General features: G+C 42.0%; 1 protein-coding gene and 1 long non-coding RNA gene across 3 annotated transcripts in view; one reads left to right on the top strand and one right to left on the bottom strand.

Moving 5' to 3' along the window:
* Positions 1 to 12,833, top strand: part of Gmds (GDP-mannose 4,6-dehydratase) — a 546,952-nt gene that overhangs the window by 38,930 nt on the left and 495,189 nt on the right. The gene's annotated exons all lie outside the window — the stretch shown is intronic.
* On the bottom strand, positions 7,256 to 8,937 carry LOC147826155 (uncharacterized). The gene is made up of 2 exons (XR_015439277.1): positions 8,283 to 8,937; positions 7,256 to 7,900 (listed from the first exon to the last, which is right to left on the bottom strand). It is a non-coding gene; the product is annotated as an uncharacterized LOC147826155 (long non-coding RNA).

The following is a 12,833-nucleotide window of genomic DNA, read 5'->3' as shown; positions in this document are numbered from 1 at the left end:
TTTAGAACAATATCCAGAAGATAGTAAATGCTCAATAAATATGAATCATTACTTTTTTCCTTTGTAAATTTTAAAGAAAAAATTTGAAGGAGCTGGAGGTATAACTCAGCAGTAGAACACATACTTAGCATTCATGGGATGCTGGATTTAATTCCTACTACCAAAAGAAAAAAGAAAAAAGAACTCCAAACATTTTAACATTAGAAAAGATTATTCATTGAATTACACATATTACTGAATGATTTTTATTATAGAAACAAACGGTCAGTGTAGCTTTAGGCTCTAAGGTAACTTGTAAGTAAAAGTTAGAGCTTTTATAAGTAAAGCAATTTGTTCATTTTTTTTTATAGCCAGCCCCCCTACACAAGCAGGGCATTTCCTGCCTTTTGGCAGTAAAATAAGAAGGCAGATTAATGATGATCCCTGGTTTTTTCACCCAATCCATAGGCAGTTATGGTAAAGGTAACCTGTCTACTAGAGAAATGCTATCTAGTAAAACTTCTATGATGATGAGAATGTTCTGTGCCTAAAATGGCAGCCACAGGCCACATGTAGTTATCAAGCCCTGGAAGTGTGACTAGAGTAACCGAGTAACTGAATTTTTAATTTAATCTAATTTAAATTAAATTTAAGTTGCCATATGTGGCTAGTGACTACTATATTGGACAACACTGTTACAGAAAGTAGCTTCTGTATAGCAAAAGCAGTCCTGGGAAACAAGTGCAAAGCAGGAAACATCACAACACCTGACTTCAAGTTATACTACAAGTCAACAGTGATAAAAACAGCATGATATCAGCACAAAAACAGACGTATGGATCAGTGGAACAAAATAGAGGATGCAGAAGCATCCCCAGACACATTGAGCTATTTGATCTTTGACAAAAGGGCCAAAACCATGCATTGGTGGAAAGACAGCCTCTTTAGCAGATGATGCTGGGAAAACTGTCTGTTCATATGCAGAAGTTGAAGTTGAACCTATATTTCTCACCATGTGCTACACTAAAACCAAAATGAATTAAAGACCAGTACATTAAAACAGAAACACTTTAACCTACTGGATGATAAAATAGGTAAAACTCTTGAAGTCATTGGTGTAGGCAAGGACATTCTGAACAGAACTCCAGTCACGCAAGAATCAACACATGCAATCGTAGCAAATTCAAAAGTTTCTGCACAGCAAAGGAAACAACCAACACTGAAGAGACAACCTACAGAATGGGGAAAAACTTTTGCCAGCTAAACCTCAGACAGAGGACTAATATCTAGAATGTATAAAGAACTTAAAGTGTTAGACCCCTCAAAATAAAAGACCTGATCAAAAAATGGGCAAATGAAATGATTATATACTTCTCAGAAGTAAAAGCGACCACTAAACATGAAAAATGTTCAACATCTCTGGCCGTTAGAGAAATGCAAATTTAAATAACACTAAGATTTTATCTTATGCCAGAAAGACTGTCATCAAATCAAATAACAAATGCTCATGTGACTACTACAGTGAAAAAGAAACCCTTTTATATTGGAGGGAATGTAAACTAGTACAAACTACTATAGAAATCATATGGTGATTTCTCAAAAAATTAAAAATAGAAATTCTATTTGACTTAGCTATTCCCTTTCAGGAATCTTCCCAAAAGAGCTAATTACAGAGATACATGCATACCAGTGTTTATAGCAGCACAGTTCATAATAGCTAAATCTTGGAAGCAGTCTATATATCTGTCAACAGTCAAATGAATAAAGAAAATATAGTATCTCTACATAATGGAATAGAACCTGATTACAAAGAAGGATAAATTTGTGACATTTGTTGCCTTGAAAACAGTGTTAAGTGAAATATGTCTTGAAAACAAAATGTTAAGTGAAGTAAATCAGACATACAAGCTTAAATGCTGTATAGTTTCTCTCATTTGAGTGATCCAAAGTATAAGAGCAAAATAAAAGATTGATAAAAGGAAACAGGGAGATAGGTCTTTTGCAAATGGGAAGGGGACCAAGATTCTGAGGGTGGGGCGAGGAGGAGAGAAAAGGGGACGTAAACAGATTTAAGATATGTCATGTACATGTACTGACTATCCTTAATGAATGTAATCTTTGTATGTCTCAAACATGAGCTGAAAATAGTAGCCATGGAAATGGGGACAGGGATCTAGAGGTGGAGGGAGGTGGGTGGGGAAGGAAGAGGAATACAAAGCCAAGATATATTAGTGCATATACCCACTCCCTCAGGTGAAAGTAAACACCATGTACTCCAGACATCTACTCACAGAAAATAAAACCACAAATTGGCCTTTTGTAAAAAGGAAACGGGTAAATGCACAGACTGTCTTCTGTCACTGTACCTAAACACCTAAAATAGTTCTGAACACAAAAGCAGTATTTAGTAGAGATTTTGTTGAATGAATGAAAAGATGTCCTTTCAAGATGAAGAATATATGCAAGGGAAAGATGGTTGTGAGTGATTTCTATTTTATTGAAGCATTACACTATTGAAAGGATAAGAGAACACTGACCAGTATTTGGGAGGGGAAAGGGGTCTGGGGACAGTGGTGGGGAGACTATTTCCTGACATGGAAATTACCTCCATCTAGTTGGGGCGTCGTGGCACATACCTGTAACCCTGTAACCCTGTAACCAGGGCTGAGGCAGGAGGGTCACAAGGTGGAGCCTGGCCTGGACAACTTAGCTAGACCTGTCTCAAAGGATAAAAGGGCTGGGATGTAGCTCAGTGTGGAGGATGAAGGCCCTGAGTTTAACCCCAGTACTGGGGGAAAAGCCAACATAAAGATGGCCAGGAAACTGACCTGTTAGGGGCCAGTGCACACAGCTCTCTGCTGATAGGAACGTAATACGTGATGTATCGTGGCACTTAGAGAAAAGCTGTGAAGACAAACCTGTCAAAACAAGTACAACCTAAGGTAGTAGTTTTGTAACTGCCTTAGACAAATTTTTGTAAGAATCTAAGTCACTCAAGGAAATTTTGAAGGTAGGCTTGTTCAAAGCTATGTCAGCTTAGCTTCAAGGGCAGTTATCCTCTTCCCCCTTCCCACCCTTTCAGGGTTATAGTAGATATATGTTGATCCACAGTAATTTTATCTTAGTGATAATTTTCAGTTTTACAAAAGCATTTGCCTTCCTACGAAGTTAGGTGGACATTTAAAATGCTTTGCTCGGGCCGAGGATTTAGCTCAGTGGTTGTGCCGCCTGCTGCGCAAGCGCAAGGACCTGAGTTCGATCCCCGGTACCAAAAACAAAAAAAATAAAATGCTTTGCTCCTTGTACTCTTTGGGGTGTCTCTCCCTCAAGCCTCTACTTCACCACATGGTTTTCTACTAAACCAACTCCATCTACCAAGAAAACATGGCAGATCCACTGAGATCAGCGTGGACCATGTAGAATTTTGTGGTATACAAGTTAGAAGCTATTTGAAGAACACAATTCATTTTAAAGTTAACCATATTCTCCAAATCTTTGCAGAAAATATTGTTTTAAAAGTCATTTTAAAAAGTCTTGACATAAAACAAAAATTGTGGCATAAATGTCACAATAGTATTCACACTGGGCTTTCACAGTGAGCCTACTGTACTGTGTCTAAAGAAACTTGGCATTTTGTCCAAGAATAAGTCAATAACAGGAACTCAATCATAAATGCCCTGGTTTCCTGCTAATACAGGACTCCTCGCCTGACTCGCACTAGGCACAAGTTTAAATAACAGCTGGCAGCAAAGCCTGACAAGGAAGGCGACATTATTTTTAAATTGGGGAATTGTTTTTCATAAATTTCTTTTCTTACATATTCTTTTCCAATTTTACCATCATCTTTCATTTCAGAATTGAATAAATGTCTTCAAAGTGACAGGAAAAACTACATTGAATCAATAGATGTTAACTTCCCCTACCCCCCAGTACCCCCCAGTGGCTTGAAATAACTCCAGTACATAAGCATCAGCCTTTTATTAATTGGACAAGCTTTCAAAAATGAGGAAAAGTAATTTATGTTGGCAATTTGATTAACAGCCTTCCTAGGAACACACATTCCTATAAAGTTAACAAGTATGAGCCATTCAAGACACACCAAGAAAAGTTCTTAGAAATCTTTCATGTGAAAATAGAGCAGGATACTTGTGGCAGAGAGGTGCACAGCCCCCATCCAGGTGCCTTTGTGACTTGATTTGGGGTGACTTTCTGCAGACCCCGTCTCTCCCAGCTGTACCCATGGTCTGGGGCCTTGTTTGTTTCCTCCTCTGCTGCAGCCCTGGTTCATGGTGGTCCACGTCCCAGGGCTCAGCTCATCTTTACTAGAGCAGGACGGCTTTCATGCAGAGGCAGCATGTTGTGTCCTTGGTGCAGGCTCAGCCGGAATTGGCCTTTAGTTCTCCTCCGGGGCCTCCCTTTCTGTGCAGGCTGAGCCTGTAGCTGCCGTGACTGTTCCCATCAGTTCACTCCATTCCCCCTCCCAGGCTGAGGCAAACAGAGAGGACTGAGAAGTAGTTGAAAAAAATATTTGAGTTGAAACCTGACTTCAGGCGCACTGATGTTGGAGAAAATTGTATCTAAAGGGAGAAATTGAGAACCCGGGAGTAATATATGAGTCACCTAGAGCCAACCCTCTGGTACAGCTCGTTCTGCCATAATAATTGTTTGTTATGAGGTTGTGTGTTAACAACAGTAATAATGGCTGACTGAGACATTCTCACATCTCCGGGACTCCCTCTTCCTCAGTGTGCACTTGTGAGCGTAAGCCCGGCCATTTCACCTCCTTCCCAAACTCTCCAGCTGCTTCTCATCTCACCAGAACAAGCCTCGTCCTTCCCGTGGTCTTTTGACCATCTTCAGCCAGTTGTATCTGCTACTCGGTCACCTCACTTTCTCCCACTTCCCCTGCTGGCCTCAGCCACACGGCCATCTGTACCATTCCTCGGGTCCATTAGGCACAGCAGTCAGGGCCGGTACAGCACTCGGATCGTCCTTCCCAGGAGTCTCTGTGGGGTGCTCTCTCCTTTCAGGCGCTGAGATGTCTCCTCACAGTCTCCCCCTCCCCACTCCCTCACCTGCCTTATTTTTCTCTACAGCACTTACTATTGCTTGGCACATGTAGTTGTACCATGTCTGTCTCCTTCATGTCGAATGTGAACTTCTTAAGTCCCGGGACTTTGATGTGTTTACTGCTAGAATCCCCGCTGACTAGAATAGTATCTGACACACAATAGACATGCAATACCTATTTGTTTAATAAAAGGGTGAGCGTATTATTGAGCTGCTTATGCCTGGGCAGGGTTTCCAGAGCACAGTGTTCATCTGTGTGTCACATACAATCTGTTGTTTCTGGGATAGCGTCTTCTGCTATTACTCTCCTGCTTTTACCCTTTATCTTTTGTAAATTCTTTTTTTTGGTACTGGGGATCAAACTCAGGGCCTCACGCTTGTCAGGCAGGTGCTGTACCGCTGAGCTACATCCCTGGCTCTCTTCTGTAAATTCTTCTGATTTTCCACTTATTTATTTATTTGACAAATATCCTTGTATCTGCTCTGTACCTGGTACTATTCTAGGTGCTACTAAAAAGTGATTAACGTCCACATAAGAGTCCCTCTATTATAAGGAATTTATAATTGAATGAAGAAGACTAAAATGAATGATGATAATTTCAACCAATTACACATACCATGGTAATAATTTTGGGAACAGATTGAATTGGCTTGGGGCCAGGACAATGAATTAGATTATTGGAGGGAAGGCTTTTTTTTATTGGTTTGTTTGAAATAGGGTCTTACTGTGAGTCCAGGTTGGCCTTGAACTCACAGTGCAGCCCAGGCTGACCTTGAACCCTCCACCCTCCTCAGCCTCCTGAGTCAGGCATGTTCTACTACACCCAGTAGCAAGAAGGCTTTTCACGGGGCAGTACTGGGGGTTGAACCCAGAGCATTTGGACCAAGCTATACCCTAGGCCCTTTTAATTTTTTATTTTGAGACAGAGTCTTGCTAAATTGCTCAGTTAAGGCTTGAACTTCTTTTGCCCCCTAGAGTGTGAGCCACCATGCCCGATGGCAAGAAACCTTTTTAAGGAGGTGTCCTAGGAGCTGAGAAGGGAGCGGATCCAATAGCCTGAGGACATGTTTCAGGCAGTGGGAAGGGCAGTGAGTAGGCTGTGTCCTAGTAAGGAAAAGAAGGTCCAGGTGGGTGCAGAGTACACAGAGGGGAGGCAGCCAGTAGAGAGGGGAAGAGACTGGAGCCCTCTGAGGGGGAAGCAACCGGGGCAGATTCTGCAGGTCCTAGTACCGGGCTTACATTTCCCTCTGGTTGCAGTAGGGAGCCAGTGGAAGGGTGTCTGGTCCGCCTCGTACAAAGATCTCTGGCTGCCTGGGAGTTGTGTCAGAATAAATTCATTTTGGATTCCTGTTAAGGTCTGACAGATTTTAGTATAATGCTTTTTATTGCCATTCATAAAACTAGAATCTTTCATTATATGGTTTTAAGGAAAATCTCAATTATTGAATAAACAGTAGCACATGTAGTGGACTTGAAAGTTAAAACCACAAAGTAAATGAGTCTCAATATTTTTATCGTTATTACCAATAAGAAATGGACAGTATTGGGTTGTGAAGTCTTTTACATGAAGTAGGAAACTGCATTTTCAGATGTTACAGGGTGGGGAAATGAGTAGACGGTTAGGAATGAGAGACTGGACCTTATGAATGAGGGGACTGTTTTCTCTCTCTAGGGTAGCAATGGCGAGGTAAAGACCCTTACACAAAGCAGAGCGATGACCAAGCCTGGCTTTCTGACTCCAGACTCGGCCCTTCTCTGTCCTTCCCTTTCTCACCTGGAGGGTTGGAGTTGTGCCGACGACGCCTCCGGGCAGACGAGGATAATTCTTCTGACTTAGGAGCCATGACCCCTGCCTTTTCCATCCCGGACACTGTACAGTTCAAAGTGCTTAGTTTTCCTGAACTTGATGAGAAGTCTCATGTGGTATAAAAATTATCATAGTTGTACTATTTTCCAGTTTCATACACTGAAATATTACAGAGCAGTAAAATGAAAATTTTCTTACTCATCCTTACCCTCAGTTCTACTTTTTTTAATTGCCCAGTTTTATTTTTTAAGGTTTTAATCCAGTAGTCTCTGAAACATGATTAAAAATTCATATAATGTTGGACCTGCTGGTCATTGGAGTCCTAGCATGCTTCCACATTTTAGACAAGAAAAACAGAATGACACCTGTTTCAGTGAAGGAAACACAAAGTACATCAGTTCATGGCAAGACCCTCAAGGCCTCTCAGTATTTTGGATTTATTTCATTTCCTAACAAATATTTGTTCCTACTATAAGGCAAGGAGTGATGATGCGTGTTATATCTGTTCACAAGATGGCCCTTTCTTCAGGAACCACGTGTAACTGTAAATGTGTCCTTGAGTCTACATGTGCAGATACCCAGATTTCTTATCCTGGGCAGGAAATCATCCCCTCACTCCTGGGACAAGTTCTGCCCCCTCTATTACTCCTCCATTGGTTGGTCAGCCCTGGTCTTGTTTATTTGGGCGATCCCCACACCACTTCTTACCATTGGCTCACAGTGGCACTGCAGGGTGGAGTCCTTGTCTCCCTGCTGCAGATGGGCTGGGTGGAAATGATCAGAAAGCTCACTTTGGCAGCGCCTCCTGTGGTCAGTTTGGAGCTGAATTTGGACCCAGGCCTCCTGACTGATATGTGTGGTCTTTGCTGATACCGCGTGGTTCTTCTGTCACGACTTGTTGAAGGGAGCAGACTAATGGTGGGATCTGTGCCCGGTCTGCACAGTGACCTCTTTGAGAACAGTGGCCTTCGAGTGGAAGTGCACCTTGCCGCAGACCTCCTGACAGCTTGCCTGTGTCTCAGCAGTGGCTGCGTCACAAGCACCTGAAAGAAGGAAGCGTGCAAATTAAATCCACACTACCTTGGTAGAGTGTTTCAAGGAAATGGAACACTTAGGTTTGTGCTAGGGAAAATGTCAAGCCCGTGCCCCACTTTTTGATTTGTTCACAGCAAAGCCAGAGCTTCTCTAGCTGCACTGCTCCCCTGTGAAGGCAAATAGTGCAGAGCCAGGCAGGCCTTTACGGGAAATGTCATCATTTTTATAGACCTGGCCCTTGACGTGGTCAGGTTTAGCAACTTTCTTGGACCACACAGGGAGCCAAGCTGCAGGAACAGCTGGCAACAAAGCCTCCTCCTTCCAGCCAAATAGTCTTTCCCCGAAACTATCTACCTTCCCCAGGAAACTGGTCTTTTAATAGCAGCCTACCCTCCACTGAGAACCTGGGTGGGAGGAGGAACAGAGGCATCTTTTGAAGTCTCTTTCCACTGGTGTTTCCACTTGTGAGCTGTGTGGCCCCAGCCTCTGGATGAGTCAGGAGCCGAGGCTCTCAGGAGGGTGGAGAGGGCCTCTGGCATCTGCCTGGTGCACCTTCTGAGCCATTGTAATGGAGCTGTGAGTTCTTGGTGAAGTTTCTTTAATGCGGAGTTTATTGCTGCTTCACGGAAGAGATTTTGTATAAAAATTGAGAGGAAATTTCCTATCCTAGGGAGAGTGTGGACTATGCCTGGACTTCCAGGTTCACCTCCCAACCCTTTACTAGGTAGGTTTAGCTTGTCTCTGGCTTTTTAAAAAACCAAATATCCATTTAAGATAAAGTTTTATATAATCACCATCATCTTCCTTAGAGTTGTCACGGCTTTTGTCTAATACCCGCTAAGTGTTAGGGTATTACGTTTAAATGTAAATGTGAGAAGGTATACTTTGAACATATTCTGATTTTATAAAAATCGGGATTCCCTTTGGGAATTCTTTCTGGGAGCTTTTTCTTTTTTTTTGAGTGAGAGTCTTGCTGTGTTACCCAACCTGGCATCTTACGGCCTCAGCCTGCAAGCAGCTGGGACTACAAGTATGTGCCCCCATGCCTGGCTTGGAGGGCATAATTTGATGTCACAAAGATGAAAGTTCTGCACTTGTCCTCTTGGTGACAGAATGTACCTCTAGTTTAATTCTTTTCTGTGTTTTAAACTGATGACTCTGAGCACCTGTTACCACCTTGCTGACAGGTAAGACAGTGTCCTTTAAAAGGTAAATTTGCGCTGTCCGGAACTGCCCAGAAGTAAGCAAGACTAAACAAACCACAAGCAGGCCCACAGTGTGATCTACAGTTTCTCTGTATTTGTTTTGGATTCAGCGTTCAGAGTAGGTGTCAAACACTATTGCAAAAACAAAACTGGAGACCAGCTATGGTAGATTTTCAAGCGTACCTTCCGTACTTAGCCACAGTGAGCTTTTTAAAAAGTGCTTCTGAGTGGAGCCGTGCCTTGTGACCCACACTGTTACTGCAGCTAGGTGAACGTAAATTCTCTTTGGTCTCTGCTCTGAAGCGTCTGTAGCGTCCAGTAAGGGGCTGTGTGCAGACGGCTGGCATTTATCTGTGCAGTGAGGGAAACCAACCGCCAGGTGGCTCAAGTATGTAGTGTCCACACTGCAGTCCTCGCGGTTCCGCCTGGTTCTGTGATTGCGTTGTGCTTCGTGGAGACCGACTGATAGAGCTCTTGTAAACATGTGTTTTCTTCACAGTCTTAGAATGCTACAGCAGAAGGTGAACTGTTTTCAGTTGTCACTGGTAATGTTTACACGATTTTGGCCACAAACTCTGTGTCTTGCTTAGAGTAATACAAAACTTTGGACATTTTTCTTTGTCAATTTTAATTTCTCAATTATCGTCTTTGAATGTTTGGTTATCTGTTTATGTCCTTATTTTGACACATTTTCTACAGTTTGGAAATTAAATTAATAGGTGTTTTATTTTACTTTTGAAACATAAACTGTCTCCTTGGCCTATATTATCTTATTTTGGTACCTACATTCTGAAGAAAATAAACTAAAGAAGAAACACAAAAAAGCAAGAAATCAACATGTACTTTTTATGGACGTATTCCTCCCTCCAAACTTTTTATTTTATTTTATGAAAAGGAAGTGGCTATAAAGTTTCCTACTTATATGAGGAGAAAAATACCGCAGTGCCAACCTATTTGTTTTAGAATGCATGTGTAGTAAAGTTCACCCATTACACTTAGCAGACTGAGACACAGCGTCTTAATTCTGGTTTTCATGCTTTTTATTTTTTAAGCGCAGAGTTTATGGAATTAGATTTTTTTTTACATAGCTGAAGGCCTAAACAAAAATAAAATACATCTTCAAAAATTTAATTTCCAGTTTTCTGTCTATCTGGGTCTCTTTTCATTTGGCTTCAAAATTTTGAAAGTATTAAGTACTGTCACTTCTATTATAGCAGAAGAAAATGAAGATAAAATTCAAATCACTTTTTTTTCCTTGTACTAATTCTAGTTAAAGATTTTTGTTGGGGAACGATGAAATAAGTGTAAAGAACATGTTTAAAAATTACTGTGAGTTTATTTACTCTTGCTAACTCCATGTAAGTATAATTACTTGAGAAAGAAAATCAGGGCCTTTATTGGTATTATTAAAAATAATATTTCATTTTCTTTTTAGTGAAGTAAAGGCTGATGATTCCAGAGGCTGCCTAAGGAGAAATTGTGGCCAACAGAATAGCACTTATTGACATTGCTACTGTAATTGGCCCAGTGTTTCTGTGTCTAAAATCTTGATACATGTTGAGTTGACTCTGCTGATTTTCCCCCTTTATGCATGGCTAGCCAAGTGGTGACTGAGGGACCTAAACAGTGGATCTTTGTTAGAGTCTTAATTTTTTGTTGAGGAAATTGATGTGATTTTATAGAACTGTTATTGTATGTGAAATCTGTAGAGGAAGCTCTTTGGATTTTTTTTCTCCCTCACATGATTAGAAAAAAAAAAGAGTTAAAAAGTGTGTGTGAGGGTATGTATAGAATTTTTCAATCCTGGTTACCTTTTACTTGTATTTGGCTTGGTATGAAAATGGAATCTTTATTTTTTTCCTTCATAATGGTAAAGGGATTAGAGATGTGAAGCATGTTGATGGATAAAATGAAGTAAAATTGAGAGAAAACGCTTAAAGGTACTCTTTGGTGTTATAATGTTTGTAGCTGTAATGTTTATATATTGAGTTTAAACTGTGTGTGTGTTTAAAATACATTCACATTGGGTTGTAGCTCAGTACTAGGGTACTTGCTGGTTTGATCTCCAGCACCACGAAAATATACAATACAATATATGGGGAATTAACCTTGACCTTTAAGAATCATGAAACACATTTTCTCCCATTTTTTACTCTTACTTCTTTACAAGTTTCCCCCCAATCTTTGCTAGTATTTTTATAGCATTTTTCCTGCTTTAACTTACTGTTTAATTAGTTTTAGTCGGTATGTTCCTTGAGAGATTACTAGGAACTGAAAACTTGGGCTTTCAATTCCCAGAAGCCTCAAGGGCAGAACATGAAGGCCCTCTGGTCAGTGGACGGCTTCCCTCCCTCACTCCCAGACAAACGCTGACGAACGCTGACGACGGGGCTGAGGTGAAGTCGGGGCTCCGGGGCGTGGGAACTGCCTAACTTGACTTGCATCTCGCTGAATTGGGAAAGACAGGTCGTATTTATGGTGCCTTTTCTCCATTCCCAGTATCCACATGGACGTTTGTGTGTATCTGGCACCCTTGCAGTCTTGAAATGAAATTTGTGGGTAACGTTTCTTGTTAATAATGATATACATGTTACTAAAAGTCATGTGCTGTCTTTATTACAATAGAGAAAGACTTAGAAAGGAAGTCCTGCATTCAGAGCCCTTGCACTGGGGTATACAGATGTGCAGACTGGTGTGCTTGGTGACACCCTGTGGGCGTGTGGTGCCCCAGCAAGCACCAGTGTCACCTGAAATGGCCAGATTTGATTAAATTTGGAATAAAATCCTCTTTTACTTCATGCTTGTGTAAAAGCCATGTTGTATTCCATGGTGATTATAAGCAGGGTTTTTACCCACATGTGTTTTCAGCTGGCCTTTAGAGAGTGATGACGAATGCAGGATGGTCTTTGGCTGTGTGTACTGTCCTGGGTGCTGCAGAACCTCTGGTTCCCTGAGCTCGACCTCCTCAGTGCCTGCAGCCTAGTGTGACAACCAGAAAGCCTCGTATACCCCTGCGGCCCGCGAGGCTCTGGGGAGCAGGGCTTTGCGAGCCGGTGGTGGGGGCAGGTGAGCTACCCTGTGCCTGTTCTGCCAAGAAAGACCTTCTCTGTGGCAGGGCTGCTGGTGCCACAGAGGGAAGGCCCCAGGGAGCTTGTGTCTCTTGTATGGCATGCATCGAAGCTGTGGTGACCCTGGCACAGGTGAGATCCAGGGAGAAGGTGACCTGTTTTCTGCCTGCCTTTTCTTCTCTCCTGTCACCTTTCGGAGTCCTGACTAAGGACAGTGTCCTCAGCGAGCCCCTGGGGATGTCCAGCTCTGCCCGTGTGAGGAGGACGGCCAAGGCTGCCCACAGAGCAGGAGACTGAAGACTCAGTGAGGGATGCTGTAAGGACAGCAGTTTCATACAGAGCGAGTGTGCCAAAGTTAGCCTTTGGGTGTTTTTAAAAACAATTTTAATGAGAGAAAACAGGCAGTCAGTAGATGGGGTTAAGGTTACTCCAATTCTAAACTATCTTTGCTCTTTTATTAAAAACCAAAAGCATCAAAACCCCTCATGTTTGTAGTGTCAGATTTCCATCCCTCTCCTTTTTTTCCACCTCTGGTTATTTTCTTCAGAAAAAAACCAGAAAGATTTTTTGCCTTTAATAAAAGTTGCAGGTTGAATATTTTCCATTGGCTGGGTCACCTTCCCGAGCTTCATGCCCCCCTTGGCGAGGTGGACGGAGGCAGGAGCCAG

This window comes from Heterocephalus glaber, unplaced genomic scaffold (assembly GCF_053883595.1).
Source record: "Heterocephalus glaber isolate CG9 unplaced genomic scaffold, H.glaber_assembly_v1.0 deba00001472, whole genome shotgun sequence".
Classification (NCBI taxonomy): domain Eukaryota; kingdom Metazoa; phylum Chordata; class Mammalia; order Rodentia; family Bathyergidae; genus Heterocephalus; species Heterocephalus glaber.
Note: the sequence above shows the minus strand (reverse complement) of the source record. Positions and strands in the feature narration are given on the sequence as shown.